The sequence below is a fragment of the Diceros bicornis genome, chromosome X, assembly GCF_020826845.1.
Source record: "Diceros bicornis minor isolate mBicDic1 chromosome X, mDicBic1.mat.cur, whole genome shotgun sequence".
Lineage (NCBI taxonomy): Eukaryota > Metazoa > Chordata > Mammalia > Perissodactyla > Rhinocerotidae > Diceros > Diceros bicornis.
The window spans coordinates 85,484,504-85,511,214 of record NC_080781.1 but is presented as its reverse complement, the minus strand read 5'-3'; the positions used below and the strand labels follow the sequence as shown (position 1 = coordinate 85,511,214).

The 26,711-nt window shown below is 38.9% G+C and overlaps 1 protein-coding gene across 1 annotated transcript in view; it reads right to left on the bottom strand.

Annotated features, from left to right (window-relative positions):
• Positions 1-6,055, bottom strand: part of LOC131401208 (protocadherin-11 X-linked) — an 85,879-nt gene extending 79,824 nt beyond the window's left edge. Inside the window, exon 1 of the mRNA XM_058536298.1 lies at positions 5,754-6,055. The gene's annotated coding sequence lies outside the window, so the exon portion shown is untranslated. The remainder of the gene's footprint in view (positions 1-5,753) is intronic.
• Positions 6,056-26,711: the final 20,656 nt, after the last annotated feature.

The following is a 26,711-nucleotide window of genomic DNA, read 5'->3' as shown; positions in this document are numbered from 1 at the left end:
ATGGTAACTGTGTATGTTGGTATGAACATGCTTTGACAAAGGCCTTAAAATCCGTGTGTGTGTGGGAGGGGGGTCTATCTGAAGGGGATGCCTTCTCAAAATATTTAAATTTGAGCCACTATGACAATCCCACAAAGCAAAAAGGAGAAGGGAATAAAAATAAGAAAGAAACTTTTACTGAAAACATAAAAGGAATGACCCACGGGAAGAGGACACACCAGAAAGAATGGGATGCAGAGAAGTAGTTTCAGGAGTGTGTAGTGAGAAATTAAGAAAAGTTGGAAACATACAATGTACATTTTTTGAATCCCCAATGTAGTTATAACCAAAGGAAAACAAACATTTGCAGGCATAATAAAAAATATAACAAATCTGAGGAATTCCACTATAAATCTTGTTTGAAATAAAACAGCAAAAGCACACAGACAGTAAGAAATTTTGGTGAGAAAAATTGAACAAATCTGTTAAGTGAGTTTGAAGTACAGGTTCCTTGGTTCCTTTTTGTTGTTGTTAGCTTCTTGAAGGTCACTGAAGAGGAAGGGACAGTCCCAGGTGGCTAGTGGGAAGGAGGAAGTAAAATAGGGATGATGGAGAAACTACCTAGGTAGGTAATGCAGGGAAAAAGCAGGGAGGGAAGACTCACAAAAGGAGGAAAAAGAATAGAGATAGAGGTGTTTGCTAGTACCAAAGGGGAGGAAAAGGCCAAGATTAAGGGACTCTACTTGTTGGTTGAGAGAGAGCTGAAGCGGGTAAGGGTGGGAGGGAGGGTGTAGGGCACAGAGATGACGCAGAGAGAGCTGTGTGGAAAATGGAGTGCAGTGGGAATAAGTGTGCTTGTGAGCGGCTGAAGGAGTTTACTCTGTTGGCAGAAGATGGAGAATTTGGAAGTCTGGGTAGGGAAGGTCAGATGATTATAAAGATATAAGTGGATAGATGATTATGACTAAAGAAAAATTTTCTTTCCCAAAATAGCATTCCTTGCTTTCTTAGTTCTCCTGATTTACTATAGGCCTTCTTCATTCATTTGTCCTTTTTTCTGGATGTTACAGTATCTTTTTATTTGCCTCCACTCTATTCCAATGCATTAGTTTATTCAAATATTCATTTAAGGACAAACAACAACAAAAATATTTCTATTGTGTGCCACCTACTGCCCAATTTTCTTACACTGTTTTGTTGTTGTTGTTTTTAACATATTTGCTTGAAAAATCTTCAGAGGTGGCCTGTGTCTACAAAATACACACATACCTCTTAACTCCATAGTGGGGCATCAGGCCCCCCACACCTTTCCTTACTTAGTCTGTGTGAGGCTCTTCTAGGTCTACTTCCTGGTTAGCCACTGCCTAGGAATGCCTATTTTTCAAAGTCAGAAAGACACCTCCTTTATGACTCTCTTCTCAACCTCTTAGCAAAAATTAATTCCTCCCTCCACTATGTTCAATTAGAACATTTATCACACTGTATCATAAATTTGTAAGAGTCTCCTGGCTCACAAAGGCCCAAGCTACGTTGTCATATTCTCTTTTGTATTCCTGGAGCCTAGCACATTGTCTGGCGCACTAGGTGACTAATTAATGTTTGTGAATTCTTTGGTGAATAAATAGATGACACCCACCACCTTTAAAATATATGAAGCAAGATTATTGGCGAAAATTAGATTTCAAATTTTCATACCCTGTATAATTTCCCTTCCTACTAATAGAAAACGTGGCAGCCATACATATTTCGTCAGTGTAGCTAAAGCCAGTGGTTTATATAAAGTCTCCTTGTCGGTGTGCCTGTCCTCCCTTCCCCAAGAACCTTTCCCTTCCCCAAGAACCTTATAAATCTTGGCTAAAGGCTCTTGTGGACAGCTTGAATAGAGAAAAGGAGAATGTGCTGCTTTCTAAATCCCTTACCAGATTTCCTCCTACCACGAGCAGCCTGAAAGCTCTCTATCAAGAATTTCTTCCTAGCAAAAAACATAAAGTTTTGAATACTTTGAAGATAAGCAATAACGTGAAACCTGAATCCCTTCTGCCAGCGCTCCCAGCTGCCAAAACCCAACATTACTTGGGCGTCCATTAGAATCGCATTCGGGTGATTAAAAAAAAAAAAACTCCTTCTAACCCTTAGCAAATGATTGAACTCTAGAAAATGAATGTGTCTTTATGTTTGGTCTGAGTTTCCTTCCCATGCCCGTATTTCAAACCCAGAGCAACTTTAAGTTTGATGCCTTTGCTGATATATCACGTAAAGGAAGCCTTCCATCAAAGGGAAGAAAACAAAACCCTAGATTTACAAAACGGAAAAATTCTTTGCTCCTGCTCCCTTTCCCCCAATTCTCCAACGTGTCTCCAAACCAAAATACAGTAGGTAAGCAGTTTGCTGCGATCCTCTCTGAATTTAATTTCCTTGGGGAGGTAACTCAGTTCCAAGGCCCTCTTGCCTCCACACGCCCTGCCTCCGTCCCCTCTTGCCCTGTACAACCTTTTCCAACTGTGCGCTGCGGTCCTTCTCCCAGAGCTAAAGAAAGAATTGTCCGCAGTCAGGGGAAACATATTAGCCTCAAATTCGGGAAAGCAGGGGTTTGCTCCTTAAAATGAGAGCAGGAAACTCCCAAGGGAGCCCGCAGCGGGCTTCCGTCTTGTAAAATCCTATTCCTGCATCTTCCCAATTTGGCGCGCCGGTCTCTAGAAGCGACTGCGCAGCGTAACATTAAAGAGCACGGTGGCCTCTCCCCTGCGGCAGCGGCTCCTAGAGCCTTTCTCTCCGCAACTCCCAATTTCCAGTTCCTTCTTTCAGTTAAGGAGACTCCCCACGCTGCGCCATCGCCTTCGATTGCGCACCTCCCCCACCGCACCATTTCCTTGGGAAAACAACCCTGTTTGCCTTCTCTGGAGCTTGCTCTGTTGCCGGCGAAGGACAGTCACGGGATTTTAAAGATGCCTGTCTTCACATCCCCCTTCCTTGTCACCCGAGGAGGAGAAAAAACAGCGGAAATTTAACACTGGTAACTATTGTTATTTCATCTGAAGAACTTGCCCTCTAAAATGCCGCTATAAAAGTAAATTCACAGTAATAGTGAAGGCGCAAGCTGGAAAGGGGAGAGAACGAGGGGCAGGAAAAAGGAAGAAAGGAGTGCAGGAAGACCCTAAATCTATGTTTGATCCCCGGGTTCAAAACCGGCCACGGCCCGGCCCGCAGTGACCTCCTCCACTTCTGGGCGCCTCCGCGCGCCTCTGACGAGCAAGCGAGCTGGAAGGAGGGACCGAGAGCGGGAGCCCGGGAAGGGAGCAGAAAGGAAGCGAGGGCGGCTGCGCACAGGGAGCGCGCGGGGCAGGGCCGCTCGCGCTCCCGGCCCGAACTAGCCATTCGGCCTCCTCTCCGCCCGCCGAGCCTCTCCAAGGCTGACATCATTGCCAGAAGGAGGGGCTGCCCATGCAAAGGCAACTGGAGAACGGGGTTCTCGGGCCTCGCTCGCGGAGGCGCTCCCTCGCGGCTTGGCAAGCGCAGCGCGGTAGCAGTGGCGGCTGGACTCAGCCCGCGTGAGCTGCGCGCGGCAATTCTTAATTTAGCAGAGGGAGAAACATTTCTTTAGACTTTAGCGCGTCCATTTCTTGGTTCATTCGTCAAAACCGCCCGCACACGGTCCGCGCTTCCTCCGATGAAACAAAGACAAGAAGGAGGGAAACGTACAAATACTATTACTTCGACTTGCTTTCAAACGTCCCCCTACCCCCAACACACACACACACGAAAGGACAGCCCTGAAGCTATTTCCCACCGTGATTGTGCGAGTTTGTTTCAAACAAGATTGAGAGTGGAATTCCATTTAGTCTTTACCAAGTTCACAAGATACCTGCAAGTACCCCCCCCCCTTTTTTTCTGAGTCACACCTGTTTTAACCTTTTAAGGGGAGGGGCGAGAGTCGCTTTAGTCATAAAGCGCCGCTACCTTTTCTGGTGGTGTGCTCAGTGTTCAGGATTCTCCTCCGCACGCTCCTCAGGTTGTTTCCTTGTTGCAGCGATCAGAGCACAAGAGGCTCCTCTAACACCATCGCCCCCTCTCCATATTTTCTGCCCCCTTCCCCGCCTATCCCAATTTTTAAACACTTTCCTTCACACACTTTTCTTCGTTCAGAAACAGCTATACGCTAGGTTTAAATCCCAGCTTGGGATGTTTCCACACAAGGACTTGCTATTGTTTTGTTCTTGCTATTTGATTTTATTTATTCTTTTGTTCTAACCCCTCTTATCTCCGGTCTTTGCTTTGTGGGTGTGTGCCGCAGTGGCACAAGTTTCGATTCCCAGCTTCCAAGCCAACATTTTGGAAGGGCACCCCGCACGGACATGCGAGGGCCCGCCCGCAGACGCGCGCGCACACGCACTCCACACACGCGCTCCAGCGCCCCGCACCCCAAACCGCCAAGGCTGCCAAAGCAGCGAAGCGCGGAATAATTCTTTCTAGAATCGAGGAGGTCCTTTTCAGTTGAGCTCTAAAAGTCTTTCTTTAGGGGAGGAAAGGTGGTGGTTCTCACTACACACTCTTGAAAAGTGACCCCCCCCCCTTGGTTTTTTGCAAGAGAATGAAGTCAATTTGCTGCTAAGCGCTCATATGCAAGTCGTGTCTCCAACCGAGGGCAGACTGCCTTTCCGCTATTCTAAAGTCTCTAAAGAAAAGGATCCATTTGCGGCTACACGCTTTTAAAAAGTCACCTTTTCTGATGATGCTCTCTTATTAAGAGGCATTCATTTTCGCGAAAAGGGACCGTTTTATGGCTACACGCTTAAAAAAATAATTCCTTTGTGGAGAGAGGAACAGTTTTTCGGTTCTATCTTAGTAAACCTCATGCAATTTATGAGATAGGCGTTTTTGGCTAAGGGATTAAAAGTCATTTCTTTAGAGAAAGTGGAACCCTTTTTATTCAGCTGCGCTCTTAGAAAAAGTAATTTTTTTTAAAATGAGAAAAGGATGCCGTTTTTCGGCTACGCGATTATAAGAAGTTCCTTTTTAAACCTAGGCAGAATTTTCCACACCTCCCATCTCTACATCCAGCAGGTGCTGGCTGAGCACAGCCCCACAAGTAGGGCGGGAAGGAAGGGTGGGGAGGCGAGGGCCAGGCGGAATGGCCCCGGGGACCCTGCGCGCTCCGTGGCGCGCTGCGCTCCCCTTAGCTCTGCGCCAAGGGTAGGGTCCCCAAGGGTTAGAGCCAGCCTGGCAGGGATCCAAAGCTCGAGCCCCCAGAGATAAGAGGGCAGCGGGGCAGGGCCGCGCAAGGTCCGAAGCGGGCTCTGTCTGGGCTGGGGGCATTGCCCCTCAGCTCCGACCGCTCCGCTGGGCTATCCCGAGAGTCCAGGGTGTGATCCTTTCTCAGCACCTGCTCCAATCTTAGAGCTTTCTCAGCCTCGATGAAGCTGGCTGTATCCGTTAAAGTGAAAGACCTTTTTGCACGGCCAATGTCGGGGAAATTCATGCCCGGACACTTTTCTGACAGAAGTGAGAGTTTTCGCAAAAGTAAGCAAGCCAAGCCAAGCGGTGGCAGTGCCAAAATGATATTCTATCTGTGCTCACCTCTGGGATTTGCTCTTTCTCTTATTTCCAGGAAAGAGATGAGGGAAGAGGGACGGGAGGAAACCAGAAGCGTCTCTAAAACCACTATGTGGTCATAGTCAAGACCCCAGGTGCAGGCAGCAGGAAGCCTCCGCGCACTAAGTGCGAGACTCACACCTCACACGCCGCACTCTGTTCTGGCACCCGGACCCGATACTTACTCAGTGAACGAAGCCTCTAGAGTAGAATGAAGTGGTAAGTGAAAAAGAGAAAAAGCTTCTGCTAGCTCCACGGAGACTGCGATTGCTGTAGCGGGCTCTACCGCCACAGCTCGCAGTCCGCGGAGCAGCTGGAGTCGCGGAGGCTGCCTCTGAGGCTGTGCGGCCGCCGGGGTTGCCGGGGTTGCCTGGGCTGCCTGGGCTGCCTGTGTCGCCGCTGCCACTGCCACTGCCACTCTGCGCACTCTGTTCAGCTTGCTTTCTGCTTTGCCGCGCGGGCCGCTGCGTGCAGCTCGGGCTCACGGCTCCTCCCGCCCTGACAGTTCGCCGACTGCAAGGAGCCACTGCCGAGCCAGCCCTTTTCAATGGCGAGGGGGAGGGACTTGATAGAGGGGGTGAAGGGGGAAGGAAGGGGGGTGAGTGAGTGGAGGGCGGGGGGAGAGAAGTGAACCAGTGCCCGGGCCGCCTGCTGGGAGGGGATGGCGCAGCACCAACTGCTGGGTACCCCCCTCTGGTCCCCACTCCCTGCACCCCACATCCCCCACCGCTCCGGGGGCGGCCCCTCCCGGCTAACGGGGAACCGGGGGAGAAGGGCGGGGGCGAAATGGAGGTAAGCTTAGGAAGTTACTGTTCGCTGCCCCGAGAAGGCGGCAGAATGTGGGCTGGCGGCATACTCGTGCGCGGGACCCGCTGCTAGGGAAAACGCGCCGCTTTCGGGCTGCCAGCTTTGCAGATTAAAAACGAGGGCATGCACTGCTCGCTCTGTCCTCCGCTCGCTGCTCTCTTAGGCTTCCCTTTAAGTTTAACTCATTCACGTTATCTTACAGAAGTTTTATTTTTCTTGTTATGTGTGCTTTTCTGGTGATCCCGCTGACCACCCTGTCTCTAGCTAGATAACAAGCATCCAGCAGCACCATTTTCTCATACAAAGGATACTTAAGGCAGACTAGTGGAATTAGGGGCAGGAGTCCAGCAAAGCCGCAACTGGAGCAGAGAGACTGTGTCTGCATATATCATACTCAACTGTGAGCCGGGTCTGGTACCTCGCTTGTTTTTCGGATTGATCGTCTAGGGGTGGCGGAGAGGTGATTGAGGGGGAGAGCTAGCATTTGGCTACCCCAGAGAGCAAGTATGAGTGAATATAAGCAAGCCGGTGGCTTCGGGCTGCTTTAGTTAGGGCCGGGGACCGGGCAGCATCGCGGGAGTGGACAGCGCGTGTCCGAGGTAGGAAAGGATGCAAGAGAGGGAGGGACCCAGCCCGGAGCCGCAAGACTGGTGCTTGCCAGCGCGCTCTGGCTGCCTAATCGGCGACGCCCGAGCGGGCATCCGGGTGCCAGGTCTCCTAAGACCACTAAAGCGACCAAGGGCAATGTGGCTGGTTTATAGTTCGGATGGGTCGTGGGTGTCTAGAAGCAGGGCTAATTCCCCCGTCCTTGTCATGGGATCAAAAGCAAATGGCAACAACAACCAAAACCTTCCCAGCTGGTCTACTCTGATTCTTGCTCCAAGGAGCAAGTACTTAAATTTACCCAGAGGCCAGAGAATGAACCTGGTGAATTCTCTAAATTCTTCCCCAAAAAGGTGTAGGATTTTAGGAGAAAAATCCGTTTTCTATACTTAACCAATAGAAAATCCTATCTTTCTAGTGCTCTGCTTTGTTTTTGGAAGGAGGAGGCTCTCTTTCCTGAAATAAAAGGAGAAAAAGTAGATAATGTTTTCGGGCGCCAAGAGCACAGTATTCATTTTATTTTTGTCTACTGAATGGAAGGGGGAATGCATCTGCATAGGGATAGAACATCAAGAAGGAAAAAATTTGCCAATTATCATGAGTTTATTTTCTCTAATAGCTTCTTCATGGAAAGTTTCTTTTTTTTTTTTTTAATTGAAGGGCAAATCTTTCTGACTTCTTTCCCCAGCGTGTCCCTCCATCTTCATAACTGCCTTCTTTCCAATTCCTGATATTTTTAAAGGTTGAAACCTTTGTTCAGATAATTCTTACATCATTTTTTTTCCTTTGCATTTTTTTACACCTAAAGCCACTACTGGGAGTGACATTAGCACCGCAGTTCAGTGCCGTCTGCGTGAAAGAGGACACAAGGAAGTATTTACAATTACATTTTACTCCTCCTGTAACTCTGCCTCCATTATTCACGGTATCCAGCACATGCATTGTCCTCTTTTTGGAAGCTAGGAAATATCTTGGAGATGAAATCAGAAGCTGTCAAATGCTTGCTGCTCTGACTCTTGGGGTCTGCTGGCTGAGACTCTGTTACAGGGGATGGCAGGAACTCAATGAAAATAAAATCACTGATTGATCCAGGACAGTATGGCAAAGCCATGCTATGGATGTACTCTCAGAGCACTAAAAATCATTCATGACATCTACAATAATCATTCATTAGACACCAATTGATTTATTTCTTAAGATTGCCATTTAAACCCAAGGGAGAGGGAGAGAACTATTCAATGACTGTTATGAAGTATTTAAAGTGATCGTCATGACAGACTCATGAAGTTAGTATTATTATCCACATTTTACAATTCCTGAAACTGAAGTTCATAGACGACAGGTAATTTGCACAAGACCACAGAGCTGAAGAGTAACAGACTCTGGATTTCCATTCAGAGTGTATAACTCCTGAATTCAACTACGTGGTTGCTTTATAGTTAATCTAGATTCGTCTATAATATATAGCACAACATTTAGTTTTAAGTTTATAGTCCAATAGAAAATGATTTCTGTAGATTAGAAACATTACTTACAGACCAAGGAGACTACTAATTGAACCAAGTAACTAAGAAAATCGTCTGAGAAATTCAGTTTGTTGATAAGACTGATAGATATCCACATCTAAATATAATGATTTTTTCCCTATTTTCTCTTCTCCTGTGTTCTGTCTGATGGTGGCGTCAATGAGCAATGGAATAACCAAAAGCCAGGATACCTGGCAAAAGCTCTCTTCTCGGTGCTCTAACTCTAAAAGAACTAATGAGGACTCTACTCTGCCTGCTTACAGAGAGAAGGACTCCTTGAATGAATACTTTTTATGCACCATCTGCATTATATACATTGTTCTATTAATCCTCAAAACCATTCCATGAGATAGATATTATTAGTTTCATTTTTTTTTTTAACACTGTATTGTTACATTGTTACACTGAGGAAACAGAGACTCACAGAGGCTGGGTAAAATGCCCAAGCTTATATAGCTATAAAGTATAGAGTTGGGAAATTCAAATCCTCATCATTTCCAGTCCATTATGCTGACCTTCAGCATATGGTCCTCAGATTGTGTGATTACACATTTTCAGAATTTGCGTTACATCAAAATTTTATAATTAATGAAAGCCCTCAAAAGTTAAAAGGGAACTTTAGGAATTTATTTTTTGGAGGAGATCCTATGGAGGAACTGTGATATTTATTGCACTTTGTTTGTTCACTGTTCCAGTTTGGAACTTGAACCAGGGTTCTGCTAAGATCAGAAAAGGGAAATTATGGTAATGTGTACCCTATAAACATGGAAATATGTCTAATCTCTGAGGATTAAACTATAAAACTATTATATAATTACAGAATGAATCAGAAAAGAGATTTAAAATACTGCAATGAGTAAGGATGTTTCTCAGGCTGATAAGAACTGATTAAAACTGAGATATAACGTGTTAATCTGCAGAAGGGTTGATCAGCCATGGAGACCCAGTAAAAGAAGACTCAGAGATAGGAGTTGGTAACTCCTATCAATGTACATTTTCATCTCACTGGCAAAACCACCCAATGATGAGATTGATGAAGCCAATCAAATATTCTGAGATTTCAATTGCCCTTGCATTGAAACACCTCTTATCAAGCAGTCTGCCATCTGATTGTGATTTGCCTTCCCATGTACTCTGTCTGCAGAGAGAATGCACAGGTCATGCAGATGGATGACAATGAGTACTTTGTATTACGTGACAGTTACTTTGCATCAAATTCCATTCATCTTTGTGTTGTTCATGACAACTTGCACCATAAATTGCACATAAATGTTACAATCAATAAACCATCATTGTTATTGAGAAAGTAGGTGGGTGTGTGGGAACAAAACCGTAAAACTAGATAAATTACATTACATTCTCCATGATATTTTTCATATTTAATATTAACCATCAGCAACAATTGCAATTAATAGGAGGCAGTGATACCCAGGGTTTCAGAAAAGGGCTTTGGTTTTAGACCAAATTTGGAGTGCTGGCTCTGGCATTTTCTAGCCGTGTGTCTGTGGACAAATTAATCTCTAGGCCTGTACTGTATAATAAGATAGCCACTAGCCACATGTGGCTATTGAGCACTTGAAATGTAGCTAATCCAAATTGAGATGCACTGTGAGTGTAAAATATACACCCTATTTTGAATACTTAGCATACGCACACACCCACACAAGTATGTAAAATATATCATTAATATTTTTATATAAGTTGCATGATGAAATGATAATATTTTGACTCGTTAAATAAACATATTATTAAAAATAATTTCACTTGTTTATTTTCAATTTTTTTAATGTGGCTGGTAGAAAATTTAAAATTACATATGTGGCTTGAATTATACTTTTTGCACAGAGCTATCCTAAAAACTTCAGTTTTTTAATCTAAAAATGGGGATGATAACCTTATTCACCTCAATTATTGTAGTGATATTTAAATAAGATAATGCACCTAAAATGCTCAGCACAGTGCCTGACATTAAGCTAAAAAGTTGTCACTCTCCAAGAGTTAGGAAATAAAGATGTTAAGTAAAATTAAAAAAAAAAAAAACTCTAACGAGTTAGGGGCTACTTAAAGAGAAATCTTTAGTTAAAAATGAATTTTCTTTATCCCAAGTGAAATCATTCTACTTCTCTTTCTAAAAAGGATGACAAACATACACGTGTAGTGGTGGGGGGGAGGCACAATATTGTGACATACGAAAATGATAATGTGTATGCAAGTGCTTTCAGGAGTTAAAAGTAATTTCTCAATTCTGAGCATTTTTACTATCATAATTTGTGCAGGCACTTTTACAATTAATTGGTAGATACTTCTAGTGTTGAGGCATTCAAGTCACAAATGAGAGTAAGGCTGAAACTGGTGCAGGTACACAGAGGGCAGATGAATTTCTGCAGAAGCTAAAGATAAATAGAGAAAGCCTGGTAGTTATAGAGCTCTGTGTTTTCAGTGGTTTAACTGCAGAAATACTGTACCTTGCTGATGACAAAATGTATAGCTCAACTGGAGACACAAGAGGGTGCTGTTAGTGAGAGCTTAGGAGGATGAATAAAGTCTTCCAACACCCTTCCCCCTCCACCACCATAGATTATAAGAATTTGAAAAGGGCATAGCTGTGAAATGAAACTAACACTTCTCTATTTCCTCCTGGACATGACTAGCGAGGTTTTTTCTTATTCCTGTGACTGGCTTTGCAACATTGGGCTATAGTGCTTGGGCAAATAATGGGGAAAAGTTTGAAATGGTTCCCTGCTTTGAGAAAAACTTTACCAAAGCCCAAGGAGGGGAGGACAAGAAATAAAAATACCCAAGAAAGGGCTTTTAATGAAGGAAAGATTTCGACTTGAATTCCTCACTACTCCAACAACCTCTGTAATTAAGTAGAGTTGGGGCAACTCTTTGATAATCATGGCATCTAAAATTTTTTTTCTCTCTCTAGGCTTGAACAGCTACACACTTGCAGTGGACAGAAACTGCAGCTGAATTTCTTTCATAGGAGCCTGAGAATTACAGCCTTATGTGTATAGCTGAACTTTGCTGAAGCACTGAGCTCTGATTAATGCAATTAACTGAGTAAAGGTACGTGGTAATGTTTGTCCTCAAGGTTACTGTTTCCTTCTAAAGAATGCGTTTCTCCTACTGTACTCTCATTTTTCTACAGATTAGTAGTTGCAAACTGTGCTGGATGCGGCTTTTCATCTGTGTGTTATTTGCCTGCATTGTGATGGAAGCACGCGAGCAGGGAAAATTATTGTCTTTTAAAGCATAAAAGGATCAGAATGCTATTAACGGTCTCTATCCTTCTTGTTTTCTTAGGACAGGCTTTAGCTTGAGTTATCCAGATGTTGCCTGGTGAGGTGAAAGATTCAAAGAGATTTTGATTGCTCAGGAGAACAGAATTCTTTTTTGTTGTATCTTTTAACATTGAGATTGATTTTTTTTTTCCATCCTACCAAAACTACTATGTGGTCACCTCTTCAGGAAGCAGGTATCAGCTACCGCTCTAAATTTGGGAAATGCATACACGTATGAAAACAATCACATGTTTCCAAAGCAATATATTGAAGTTGATAAAAAATGTACATTTTTAAAGAATCCTGGACTAATCCCATACCACTCTGAGCCTTCTTTACTTTTTAAGCCTCTTTATTTCTATTATAAGATATGACTATGAGCTAAGTAGATTTAACTTTTGTATGGTTTGTGAAATCAGTTATATTTTCTGATGTATGTTAACAAATACACTGTGTATTTCATTGAAACATGTAGGAAAACTGCTTTACTCTTTTTTTTTTTTTAACAACCATAGCTATGGTTTAGTCAACATAGTGTTAAATGGATGGCTACTTTGAGCCATTTTTCGTTGACTGGGGAACTGCAGACATTTCATTTTGAATGATTAGACATGCGTTTAGGGTGTCTAATAATCAACATAGGGTTTCTGTTTTCTTTTAAGATTGAACAGTTTTTATTTCATCATTACTGAAACTTAGCTGAATGTCAGTTTCTGTCTTTGGGTAAAATATAAAAACTAAGAATTCTTCTCAATTGCCAAATTGCAGCTGGTCTCAACTATTCCTTTTAAATTTCCTTTCACATAAGGTGAAGAATGGTGATTCATTTTACTTTCGTGCAAAAAAAAGATGTCTTGAATTTTTCAATTAACTGTTTTTTCTTGACTAACTTCTAAATAAAGTGAAACCACAGATGCAATTTGGCACACTATTGATCCTATCGTGGTTATCTTTTTTGACAGGCTAGATAATGAAGAAAATGTGTTTGGAGCATAGAAGGGTTCTCCTTTTAAGGAAAAAAAACTATAACACAAAGTTGGCAATTAAAAGAAAATATTGTTTCTGGATTCCTTCCACAGTGAATGTTGTTATTATTAGGCTCCATCTTCTCTAAATCTGTTGCTGAAGCTCTCCTTCAGACTGAATCTAATCTTGTCATATCAAAGAATCTTTCAAATTCTCTACTTTGTCAACTGATGGGTTTTCAAATTTGATGTCTTTTCAGACCCAGTATTCAGTGTTCTTGTGGTAAATTCAGCAAATCTGAGTTTTTATCCAAGACCAATCTTAGTGATCTAGTTTGTACAATTAGCCATCTACCTGTTATCTGAGTGGCACTCTAGTACCCTCTGCTAGTACCAGTGTGCAGGCTCTGATACTTAGTTGGAGAACAGGCATCCTGCCTAGTTTCCACCGGTCCATTTCCCTGGTATTCTAGGCTCAGTATCAATGAAATATTACCTGCTTGTCTGAGGGTCGTGATCCCAACAGGACAACTTTCTTAGAACTGTCCTGTAAATACTAAAAGAACTTATAACTCTAGCCTCACATTTTATTATGTTTTACATTTTTCGACCATTTGTTTTATGGAAGATGCTGAAGTGGGTGGGCTATGTTGGTAAGCCTTTTGCAATTCATCACAATAAGTAATATGTTATTCAAAGATGTTTGTAATTCTCGAACAGTGCAACTGAATTACTTAACACTCACACTTCCACTCTCATCAATTATAAATTATTCTCCAAAAAATAACCATAGGCATGTAACAATCATAGGAAAATTACAAATAAAATACCAGAAAATGTGAAATTAACTTTGTTATAAACTTGTTAAATGACAGAGGTTTCCAAATGTCCTATGAATTATTAACATTGTCCCATTTTTACAAGGATCACTTGGGGTGGGGGGCCTGAATGGGCTTCTGAACAGGCGATAATATTTTAAAAACACATGTACAAGATAAGATGTGTGGTAACTTTGAAGTGTATATCAATTAGTGACACAGACAATGAAATGTATATCTTCAAAGTTAGTCAAGGACCTCAAGAATTATATACTTATATTGAGAGTATTAAACTGTATTGTCAGCTATTGTTATAAACTAACATTTCATGGAGAATTAAATACTACTATAGTTGGTGCTAAATTAACTTATTTTTAACTCTGTGTTATTCTAGTCTCTGCTTCTTCTGAGGTCTTTCTAGGTTAACAATGCATAAAAATAATATAAATTCAAATTTTCTCTGAAATATAGTGCCTGCTTCTTATACTTTACAGAACAACTACGGCATGAGATGCAGTCTAGACTGGCAAAATTATCAGATAAACAGTATCTTTATGGTTACATTAGATTTGCTCTACCAAGAAGCTATAAATTATAGTTCAATAAACTCTTAACAAAATTAACTTGGCTTAGAGTTCTATTCAACTAATAATAAATGAAAAGAAATCCAAAAACTAAAAGATAGTCTTTTGTCTCCAAGGCATGTGTGAGAACTAGTAACCTGGATTGGGTCTCAAGGAGGAGGAGAAGGAAGGGGAGGAAGAGGAGAAGGAGCCGGGGAGGAGGAGGGGTATGAAGAATAGGCATCATCAGGGTCCTGAGGGAGGGAAGGCAGTACAGGTCCTTTTTCCTTTTAAACTTATTTTCTTTGATTTCTCGTTCAACTTCAATACCATCACGTTTAAAACTTATTCTATACTACTTCTCTTTCAACTTTTCAACAAGTACTCCAGCAGGGTAAAATGCTCATGTGGAGACTGGTGTGGAGGGAAGTGAAGTGATAGCAGAAAAGAAATTGAAGTTACCATTCTCCTCACAATGATTTTCATACTGCAGACTCTGGAAAGAAGGAAAGGCAGTTATCAGTTACCAATGGTGGAGAGATACAAATCGATGTTCAAACCCTGTCCCCAAACCCCTAACCTCTTTACTTTGAGCTCCCTAGGCCAGAGTTCCGGCTCTGTAGTCTGCAATAGAAAAGCAATTCGGAAGGGAGAGGGCAGTGACGGTGTGTGTGCTGTGGCTGAGGCCCTCTAGGGGGCAGCAGAGGAACATGTTGGAGTTGGGTGAGGTAGGGTCGCTGCAGAGAGGGGAAACAGGTTTCTTTAGAGTATGAGGACCTTGTGTGTCTTTAATATGCAAATATGTGTGGTGCCCTTCCAGCAGGGGCATATGAAGAGTTTATTCAACTAGGGAACCCTTTTCAAATAGTATGAAAAATACTGCTAGGCAGTTTTAAAAGCACGTCTCTGGGCTCTTCAAAACTGTCTGCCCCATCGTGATGAGGTAAATCCTTCTGCATATAGCTATGTCATACAATTAGTACCATTCATGTTACCCTTGATGTGCTGTTGCCCAAAGCAGACCAGACCCTGTTCTAAACTGGGAATAGGAAGAGCAATTTATGGGTATGGAAATAAAAGGTAATAAATTGAAGAAATCTGTACATTGTCAAAAAACAATGAGAGATTCCATTGTAACTATTTTTGCAATAATATATTACATTTTTGTCTAGAACTTGTCTAGAACACAATTTTAATTTAATAGGCTTCTTCTTTTTGGCTATATTTTTACAGCATGGCATTAAGGGAACAGAAACAGCTATAGTGTATTTTATCTAAGATGAATCTAGAAAGCTTGAATTCAATTTGTAATTCTATGTCATTCTAGCTGTAGAACATTTGATAAGTTACTTAAACGCTCTAAATTCCAATTTCAGTAACTGTGTATTGAGATATATAATTACCTCGAGAATTGTTATGAGGAATAAATGAGATAATGAACATAAACACAGCTAATGGAGTACCTGACACAGATAGGTTAATGTAGTTGAATGCTCCAATAGATTTAGATTTCATTAGACACTTAATGCAGTCATTGAGGTAAAAGAAAATGAGAGGTGGGGATAACTGTATTATTCACTCACTCATTTGTTAGTTCATTTATTCATTTATAAACAAATATTTAATGAAGAACTATATATTCAAGGCACATTTTTAGGTAAATTAATTCCTTAAATAGCCTTTCCATTTCACACGTAATTTATAGCTCTAGGTGGTGAGTTATATAATGCTGAGTACAACCCCATTAATTGAGGGAGGCAGGGAGAAGGGATTGGTAACCTCAATTTATTTGCAGAAAATAAATATCCCCTTCCACCTCACCTCCCACCATTTAACTTGTATCTGCCCTGAGGACCTATTTGCCCTCAAATACATTCCCAAATTAAAACGAATGCTTTGTATTATATATATATATGTGTGTATGTATATATATATATATGTATAGATAGATAGATGCAGATATATATAGATAGATATTTTGAAACAGCAGATTGTCACTAGTTTAGGTCACTTGAGCAGCCACACAGTGATCAAATGACTTATATAAACAGGTAGATTTACTATGAAGCTAAAAAAGTTTTAAAGTATTATAGAGCTATGTGTAGCAGTTTATTAATACACGTATGCTATTTTCTTGGATTTTTGCAATGTTGGTGATGTCAGCTTATATAAGTTTGTCATTTGTTGTGATGTTTTTCTTTATAAATTAATATTTTGTTTAAATAAAATTCTGTATTAGTAATTTTGTATTCTTTTGTTAAAGAGAGCCCCTATGTATAAGCGTCAGACTCCACAATACCAGGATTCACCCTCTATTTATTCATGTCAAAAGATCTCCTTTTTATTCTTCCAGAGAAAGTAAAAAACACCTTTAAAAATAGAATTTAAGTTACAGGCTTGAGTCTTTACTGAGCGGATTAATTTAGGCCTACAAAATAACTTCAATTTTTAATTCTGAAAAAATTTTAATAATTTTTGTAGCCTTCTGGAATATGATTCTTAGCCACATCAGCAACTAAAGGGAAAATAGAAACAAAATCTCCATACACTTTTGAAAGAGATTTTCATCCTTTAATTAAAGGACAAAAAGCATGCAATTTGTATAATATGGAGCTCTGTAAACTAGGAATGGCCCTTATCTTCTTGAAAATTATAGAATTTGTTCAAGTTTTGGACTTTTGGTCATAAGACATTTTTTCTTCTCAAGTAATCATCTGTCATGTTTAAAGGATATATGAAATTCCTGAGAAATCAAATGAAATGGAATTTTGTATTGAACATAAAATAGAAAACTATCAAATCAATCTTTCTTTTGAGTTTTGTGATGACAATCCTCTCTTGGATTAGATTTTTTCCACTTTGAACTGCTAAGTGTATTATATTTCACACAAAAAGAGCATTAGTCAAACTTTAAAATTTTTCTTCAGACCAGTTGTCATTTTGTTCTTTTTAAATGACAAGGGATAGGAAGCAATGCCATGATTTTATCAATTCCAATTGAAATTCTGTGCTATTATTTACAATCTGCTCTGAGAAGAAAAATGAAATCATAATTTACATAGTAAATTAAAATGAATGGATTCTCTTATGAAAATAAAGAGTAATTGGATTTTAGCAGATAATACTATCCTGTGAATCTCTTAATTGTTTTTATGTTTGTAGTTGTACTGCACATAGTATTTTTCAATTAAAAAAATGTTGATACTTGTTTAAGAGAAAGAGCAACTTGAAATGTGTTGGTTAAAATGGAGAATTTGTTAGTTACAATGTGATTAAATCTTGAGTTTTTCTCCTTGGGAAAGTTCCTTTAAGTAAAGTATGTGTTTAAAGGTATGGCTGAAGATCTATTAGTTAATAATGACGAACAAGTGTGCTGCGCACATATGCATATGATCCCGCTTACTCCATTTTTTTTTAAATAGCAGTGGTGATGGGTTTCCCTTATGATCAAAAAATAGATGTTCATTAGAGGATTAGTTAATGGCAAAGGGCCTAGTGTGGGTGGAAACAAAATATTTTTTTCTGTACAAAATTAACTGGCCTATATGTGACTCAAATCCATGGCCTTGGACTCATTAGCACAGTGCTCTAACTAATTAAACTAATGAATCTCAAAATAATGACAAATCCTAAGTTTGAAAGAATAAGATTCTTCTTTAACTTAGCTTGTTAAAACAGATGCAGACTATTAAGCAAGGATGCCAAAAATGTGCTAACACTTCCTGAAATCACAATGACAATAGAGAGAAAGCATTGTTTTTCTTTCTTTTCCTCCAGGTGCTTGTTCATACATGCGGAGAATGTCGAAAGTTAGCATTCAGTAGTCTACTGGCCAAGTGTTGATAATACTAATAAATGTAAAAGATGATAGGGGGAACTCAAAATAAAGAAGATGGAGATCAGAAATGCTGGGTATTGCTAAAATGCTATGCATGCATGTTCACAAAAAATTGGAAACCTAAGAAATTTAATGTTTTCTACTCTGAAACATCTGGTGCTGAATTAGAGACCGTACACAATCAAATCTAATATTGGGGGATCACGAAATCTAAATTGGGCAATTAATTTGGTCATCGATCATTTTGGTGATCCTAATACCCAGCCTAAGAGGGCTGAAGCAGATCCATCAGTTTGCTTTTTAAGCTGCCTTAAGGATTCATTCAGACAACCATGTAACCCTTGCCAAATATTTATTAGCTAGGTGATATATTTACTTAGGATGGTGTTTTCTAAAGCATGTTCCTTGGATTTGTAATTAATATTAGCTTTAAAGGCTCTGAGATGTATTGTAGCAAATACATAGGTGTTCAATACTTTCTAACTCAGAATTTTACTAAATTAGTTGCCTGTGGAGTCTTTTTTCTTTCCTTTTTATCAATGACATCTACTATTATTCTGTAGAACCCACTTTGAAAAATGGTGACATAAGGTACTTATTATTCCTACTGAGAAAGCATATGAAAGAATAAATGAAAATTACTTGCATATTGAAGAAATATCACAACAGAGAAACTGAGGCCCAATTATTTTTAGAATTATGTCTCTAAATTTTATATTTTTATGTTTTAATGTATACAATTATAAAATGATTAACATCTAACAGATTTAAGTAGGAATTCTTTACGTTCTAGGCATTTGGAATAGAGTGTCTTTACTATGTATCAAAACATTCCTGAGTACAAGAGAAGCAATATCAGTTACTTGGTCAAAGTACAATTTCTGCTAAATTACATTCTGCCTAATAATTAAAAGTCCCCTTATAGCATCAATTACATGTAATTTTCTTTCATTTTTCTGCCTCAAATCTCTATGTTATGTTGTCTTATGTTATTTTGTTGCTAAGTAGCATTCCTGAGATGATTGATACATTGGTTTGAAAAGTGATTTCAGATGGTAGTCATGATACTGGCTCAAGACATGATTGACGTAAGGGAAGCCATATTGTAGAAAAGAAAAACTCTATTGTAACTTTGAATGACCTCTGACAAACTAACCCAGCCGGATATGCACCCTCCAGGACATCTAACTGCTCTGTAGATTTTACGACCTCTGCTTGTGCATGTACCTCCCAGCTGTGATAAGATGATAACTTTGTTTTTTTTGAGTTCCTTAGGAATGTGATGACCCCCGAACAGAGAATCTATGCTGATAGCCATCATCAGTGAAAACTGAAAGATCTGGTGTGGCACTCCCAGTCTGTAACACCAGAAGGTCAACATTCCTAACCCACTCTCCAATAACCCAATGGCCTATATAACTGCTGTAAGAACTTGTACCCCCTTAAGATGGTTCTTTTAGACATGAGTCGGCCTTCTTCCCTCTTGCTGGCAAGCTGTAATAAAAATGTCCTTTGCTCCTACCACCTTGCCTCTTGACTATTGGCATCTCTTGCGGCCAGCCGAAGGCCCCACATTGGGCGGTAACAGTCACAGTATATGTGAAACTCATTTTATTGACCGTAATTTCTTTGTTAATTTTCTTTTGTCTTTGTTTCATTAAGAGGTTAACTTTTTTTTAAGGACATGAAAGAGAACTCACATGTATTCCAATGTACTTAATTCAGCAGTTCGACTCAATGATCTCTCACAGACCAATTTTACTTTATAGATTATTAACATGCTAGGCAATTATGGTGTGATGCATCAATTTTGGCTATCTACAGTCAACCATGGACACTAAAGCCACATATTTAAATCACTGTTTCTTTTGTTTAAGATTACAAATAGTGTTCAACATAGCAGATATTGAAAATAAAACTTATTTTAAATATTTTTATTAAATTTTCCCCAGGAAACAATATACTTAATAGATCAATGATATTTGCAATTTCATTCTGTTCACCTAAGTTGTTTTTGAAAAATAATGAAGGAATTTATAATACTAACTTTGTCATTTCTATTTGTATTCTTGTTTAAACCCTTCAGACATATTCTTTTATAAAATTAACCTGACTCAGATATACATACACGCTTTCAATTAGTTTTAAAATTGTGTTTCTAATTGGATAGCAGAATATTCCCTCATAACTGTAAATAGTTGCTCCTCTGGTAAATGTTATCATAAGTTTAAGACAAACTGCAGATCTTCTTCAAGTGGAATTCTGAATTCATGTGGTATATGTGCTGGGTGTACAGGAGGTGCTTATTCATTAATTACATACCTTGTTGGAAGAGTAGCACTACCTATTTTTAGTTCACCAACAATTTTTGATACCATTTTCAGAAAAGCACCATAATGCCACATAATTCCATGGTCATAAACTTAGTTTTTCTTGTTTGGAAAGAAAATGTGTTCTGAAATGTGTCAGTCTAATGGGATCTGGGTCTTTCTATGGGTCTAATAACACGAGTAGGATATTGACTTTTCTTGGTGAGTGTTTATTATGGAATTCATCAGTACTGCTATACAAATTTCATAATCGTTTTTTGGAGCTGGTAATAACTACTTTGTATAATGAGAACGCCAGAAGTAGTTGTTTTATAATGATGTTTTAAATGAAGAATTAATCTGCTTTAATCTCTAACCAATGAAGCAGAAATAATAAATATATTTTATGACAACAAACTTTGTTTTGTAATTGGGAAGACATTGTAGTTTTTTAAAGTATGAAAATCAAAGAACAAACAACACAAATAAAAGTTGCTATAAAAGAGTTTAATTTACTTTCTATTCTTTTCTTAGTTAATAAAAATTTTCTATGTAAAACTAGTGAATAAATCTTTTCAGTTGTCATAATTTTAAACATATATTTGAAACTGGAAGACGTATCAAGGATCATCTGCTCCAGATGTTTTCACACTATGTTTCTCAGAGTCCTAGGGTTTCATGGAGGTACCTTAGAAGTTAAGGCATGGGGTGCAATGAGAAGGAAGCTAGGTGGGCAAGGCCCTGCGTCATCCTCAGGTAGATTGCTCTGATTTTTTTCCTAATATATATGTGAGGTTCCACTTAATATTTTATATGAAGTCAGAGTTCTGCTGCTAAAAAAATGAAAAACACCTTTAAAAAAAATCACTGTTCTAGGCCATTATCCTCATTTTACTGTTGAGAAAACTGAGACTCAGTGGATTTAAATAACTTATTCATGAGCATATCCATTTACTGAGTGGCGGAATAAATCATTAAGGTAACTTGCCAGGATATATTTATTATTCCTTATATTTATGTATAATTCTGAACTTTTCAAAGCAGCTTCATGTCTATTATTTGATTTGATCCTCAGAAAATAACACTATTAAGTGGTTATAGAAAGCCTGAGCTCAGTTTTAGAGATGAGGAGATGAGGTCCAAAGAAATAAAGCCACCAGGGTTATACCACATTATTGGTGGAGTCAAGATGTAAACTAAATTCTCTTGACTCCAAGGGGCTTTCCCTGGATCATAGTTTGTTCTAACAGCTTGCCTAGAAAATGGCAGCTTACACAGATGTGGCACATGCACTTGTCAAAATGCAAATCTGAAGTCCATGATGCTGTCACTATAGACTCTCAGAACTCACTGAGATCTTAAAAAACATCTAGGCCCGCATTTCCATTTTACTGATGAAGAAACAGAAACCCAGGCTAAATGAAAGGACTTATAGTTAGAGGCAGGGCTTGAATTAAAATTCATATATCATAAATTCAAGTAAGCGTTTTTCTTAACAAACTGCGGTGCATCTTAATTTGTAAACATATGCTAGCTAGTGAAAATAAGCATTCTTGCTAGAGTTCCAGCACCCTTACTTTTAATCATCTAGCTCCTCTATCTTAGAATGCCAAAAGACCTTGCTGCCATAGACTCACAAACCCTCTAAGATAGGCGTGATAAGCTCTTTTATGATTTGCAATGACCCTAAGGAATAAAGGAACCCTCATGTGTGAGGAAGGATTATGGTCATCTAACATTTGCATGGAAATAGTAATTTTCTTGGTTAATTACTGTGAGAACTTTAGAGTGAAGAAGTTCATACTCTTCTATCCAGTAGAGAGACTTAAGTTGCTATAAAATAACAACTTAATGCAGATTAAGCAGATTAAATCTCCATGTTTTCTGAATGAGGTCTCAATCCACTAGAAGTTTAACACCCTTGAAAGGTAAATGAAGTTCTTTTTAGTTTCTGGCAATTCAGACTCAAGGACTGTGCTTATTTAAGCAATTATTTTTCTAAATATCTACTAGATGTATTTTTTCATAGTTACTTTTCTGTGTGCACTCCATTTCTACATGCACTCTATTATGTCACCTCAGATGCTTTCTTAATGATAGAGCTTCTTTCACAAATACACTTGCAAAATGAAATGTGATTTAGTATATCTTAAGTAATAACCTTAGCAGCAGCATGATTATATACTCCTCAGTTGACCATTATCTGTATTGGAATTTAACAACTACATTTTTGCCAGTAAAAAATGAGGAAGAAAAATATAAGCAACTCTCATGGGCTTATAGCTTTTCATTTAGTTGTAATTAAAATAAGAAATTATTGAAGATCCATTTGAATGGCACAGTTCATTGGGGAAAAACATGCCTGCAGTGATAGAAATAAATTAGGCACAGAGATGTATTCCAGATCAACAATTATGTACATATTATTACCTAATACACATTAAAAAATTCAAATACAGGAAAACAAAGATTAGAGTTTAGGAGAAGGTGAGAAGGAGATAGATACGTTATGAAGATAGGATGTCTTCAATAAATAGAGTTGGATGGGGCAGTAAAGGTTCTAAGGAGAGAAAGAGGCCAAAGGGTAAGGGCAAGGACCCTTGAACTCTAGAAGCTATAGCTCAGGACTGCTATGTATGATTGTGCAATTGTTCACAGCACAAGGGATTTACAAGTGGAGCAAGTGTGGGCTTAAATCCAAGCTGTGCATCTTGGAAGTGTTTTCTCTTAGAGGAAGGGGCACTGTGGCAGGCAGAATTTTAAAGATCCCTCCACCCCCTGAACCATGTTCAAGATTTTCTTGCCTTCGTTATTCAATCAAACACTTATCTAGATACTATCATGAAGGGATTTTGCAGATGTAATTAATGTCCCAAGTCAGTTGACCATAAAATACAGATATTATATAAGTGGGACTGACCTACAAATGTGATCACTTTAAAAGCAGAGAGTTTTCTCCTGCTGGTCACAGAAGAGAAAGTGAGAGATCCGAAGAACACGGGGAATTCAACATGCCTTCACTGGCTTTGAATACGGAGGGGATCATGTGGGAAGGAATGTGGATAGCCATTAGGAGCTGAGAGCAGCCCCCAGCCAACAGCCAGCAAGGGAGCAGGAACCTCAGTCCTACAACCATAAGGAACTGGATTCTGCCAAGAACCTGAATGAGCTTGGAAGCAGATTCTTCCCCAAAACCTACACTAAAGGAACACAGATCCGCCAACACTTTGATTTCACCCTTGTGACGCCCTGAGCAGAGAACCCAGTCTAGTCCACCTGGACTTCTGACCTATAGAAGCGTGAGACAAAATGGGTGTTGTTTTAAGCCTCTAAGTTTGTGGCAATTTGTTATGTTAGCAATAGAAAACCAATATAGGTGCCTTTAAAAAATCATATGAAGATGCTCTATGAGCTAGTGGCAGCTCCTTCTATGGCCTTATGCCCAAGTTCTTCAGAAAAGCAAAGGAAAGTCTTATGGGAAATCAATCATGTTTTCCTTTTTGATTCTCATTCCAAAACCTACACTAAAGGAACACAGATCTGCCAACACTTTGATTTCACCCTTGTGACACCCTGAGCAGAGAACCCAGTCTAGTCCACCTGGACTTCTGACCTATAGAAGCGTGAGACAAAATCGGTGAAAGCAATGCTATTGCTTTCAGGGGCAATTGTGACAATTGTCAGTACAACTACTGACCAGAAAAACTCAATCAAAAGTAGAGGGTTGTTTGTTCTCATGCTTGTTTTCCCTTTCAATTTCACTTCCCTTTTCACCTTTAATCTCTTCCACAGAACATCATTAAGAGTGACTTTGTGGCAAACCCGTTAATGAGGCTAATTCTTCCATAAACAGATTTTTCAGTGAGACTTTTAATTGTGAATGTCATTAATTGCTTCTTAGAACTAACATCCTGTTTATTGGACAGAGGTGATAATTCATTAGGGCTTTGGTTGGGTAAGTGCAGTGTGCTTAGAGTGACCAGAGGTAGTAAGATTTGAGACCTAACCTTGTAAACTAAAAATCCTAGCCTTGTAACTAAATAATCCCTCTGAAATAAGGGAGAGCAGAACTATTGTGACACATCACACAGATGCTTCTAAAAAAGGAAACAGAAACATGGCTGAGAGGATACTACTGAAATATTTTCAATTATAATAAAAATGCATTTTTGTCACCCTGATATGGACTTAAAAAACTATAAAATAACTTACACTTTGCATTTTAGCCTCTTTTTGTGCATTCATAGGCTAGGCTTTCCAATTTTCCCAATTGAAGTGACACAGTACTTCAACATGTGAGAAGAAAATTGGAGAAAAGGTCCAGTTAAGTCTATTAATTGGAAAGTTAACTAAAAGTTCTAGTTAACTCTTAGCATCATTTTGGAGGCAAAAACAAAAATCAAACCAAACCAAATAAAAAAGCAGTTGTGTTATATGAAATCTTATAAGCATAATTAGTTTGCTTTCTTAGTGTACTTTATTGTGTTTATGTCTTGTCAGATTTAGAGATTTCAAATTTCCTGAAAAAGATGCCACTATGATATGAACTCCTGAAATGCAAACTCCTGTGACTAGAAACATGTTTAACTTATGAACCACTTGTTTATTGTTTTAGACTAAAATAGAGTACAGGCCTAGCAGTAGCCAGCTGCCTTTTATAACTTAATGCACTCTAAGGAAAAAATTATAATTTTGTCACTAAGGCTATAATCTCTAATGAAATGGATGAAAATGAAAGCTTCACATATACTATGAATAGATGAAGATAAATTTTATTATAAGCAAAGTGTTATGTCAAAGGCAATAGTAGTCCTGTTATGGTAGTGATGACTAGTCACTATATCTAAATTATAATACATCCTAAAATAGGGATGATGATAGATAAAATATTGCACTCAAGATGGATAGACTCAGGCAGGGTTTAAAATAACACATTCATATACTCAGGCATGTAAAGTGCTTGCCCTGAAACTTTTGCCATTTATGAATTCCTGTTTAAACATCATTCCTTATTCCTGGGACTCAATGACTGGTTTATTCTCTGAATCAGTCTCATTTATCTACTTCGTGTGTTTCCATTTCATCTCGTCTAAACTACTGCTTAGAAATGGAAAATGTAACAACATTTAAGAGAAGATGCTTTATCTCTTTAATAAGAGCTCTCTAAAGAAATATGATTTTAGATTATGTTTGGTTTGGCCTATAAATTTGATTATTAATATGGCATGGTGAAGAAAATGATAATAATTCCTCTGTCTCTATGAACAGAAAATGAAAAATTCTAAAATCTTATTCTTTTATGTTTAGATATACCACTGCAGGGAAGTCACAACAGCTAAAATAGTAAACTGCTTTAAACAAGCTGTTTGTGACTTTCAAACAAAATTGTGTGTGCTTGAATTCAGAGAAAATCTACATATAATCATTCTTTTCTGAGATCTTGAAAATTTTGTAGCTCTTTTTGCTAATGGATATTTAGGGGGTTGGTTTGTTTGTTACCCTATGGTTTATTTTTATTTATGCTTACCATTTCTTCTTTCTAAAATTACCCTTCAGTTACAACTGAATTGAAATACTAAAGTAATTATTTGTCATTATTTTTTAAAACTGAAATGCTGATCCAGAAAATGTCAGATAGTGAATGGAAACCAATCTATGTTACCTAAGTGCTGCATTTACTTTCTTCTGCATCATTTAAGAAAGAAGCTGAGATGTTAATAAAGTTGCTACAATTATTCTCATCAAATTTATCATAAATTTGGGCTAAAGAGAACTTGCAGCATTTTTTGTTACCATAGTATTTATGTCAGAAACTACCCCCAAGAGTAAAGCTGATAGGATTTTTATGATGAATGCTTACTTATGATGAATGCTTTTTTCAGTATAATGACAATGTCAACCCCAGAGATAAGCAGGTAACCCTACAGATAGGTGGAGAACAAAACTGGAAAATCCAAAAGCAGTCAATATTAAAGGAAGTCTGATAGCTAATACAGAGACCAGTCACGTGATATTAGGGAGCAAGACTTGTTCTTAGGAAGACAGCTAGCAAAAGTTACATAAGCTCTAGCCCTTGAGTTACTGGAATATTCAAGAATACAGGACAAAATATAGATCCATTTGTCAAAATTATATTAGAAGAGCCTTGATTTTCAGAATAAAGCAAAAACTCACTTATCAGGGCATCAAGTCAGCATTGGATCCCTCCTAGCTAAAGATGAGATTGATTTAATAACTAGGGCACAGCCAAGCCAGCAAGTAGGGGACAAATAGCTGAGTCTGAAGAGGAAAAGGGACCTATAGATGTTTAGGAATAAGGAAGGGATTAACTTTCAGGATCAATGGGTCTAGACAAGGGTTTTCCAACCTTGGCACTATTGACATTTTGGACTGGATAATTCTTTGTTGTGGAGTGCTGTCCTAGGCAGAG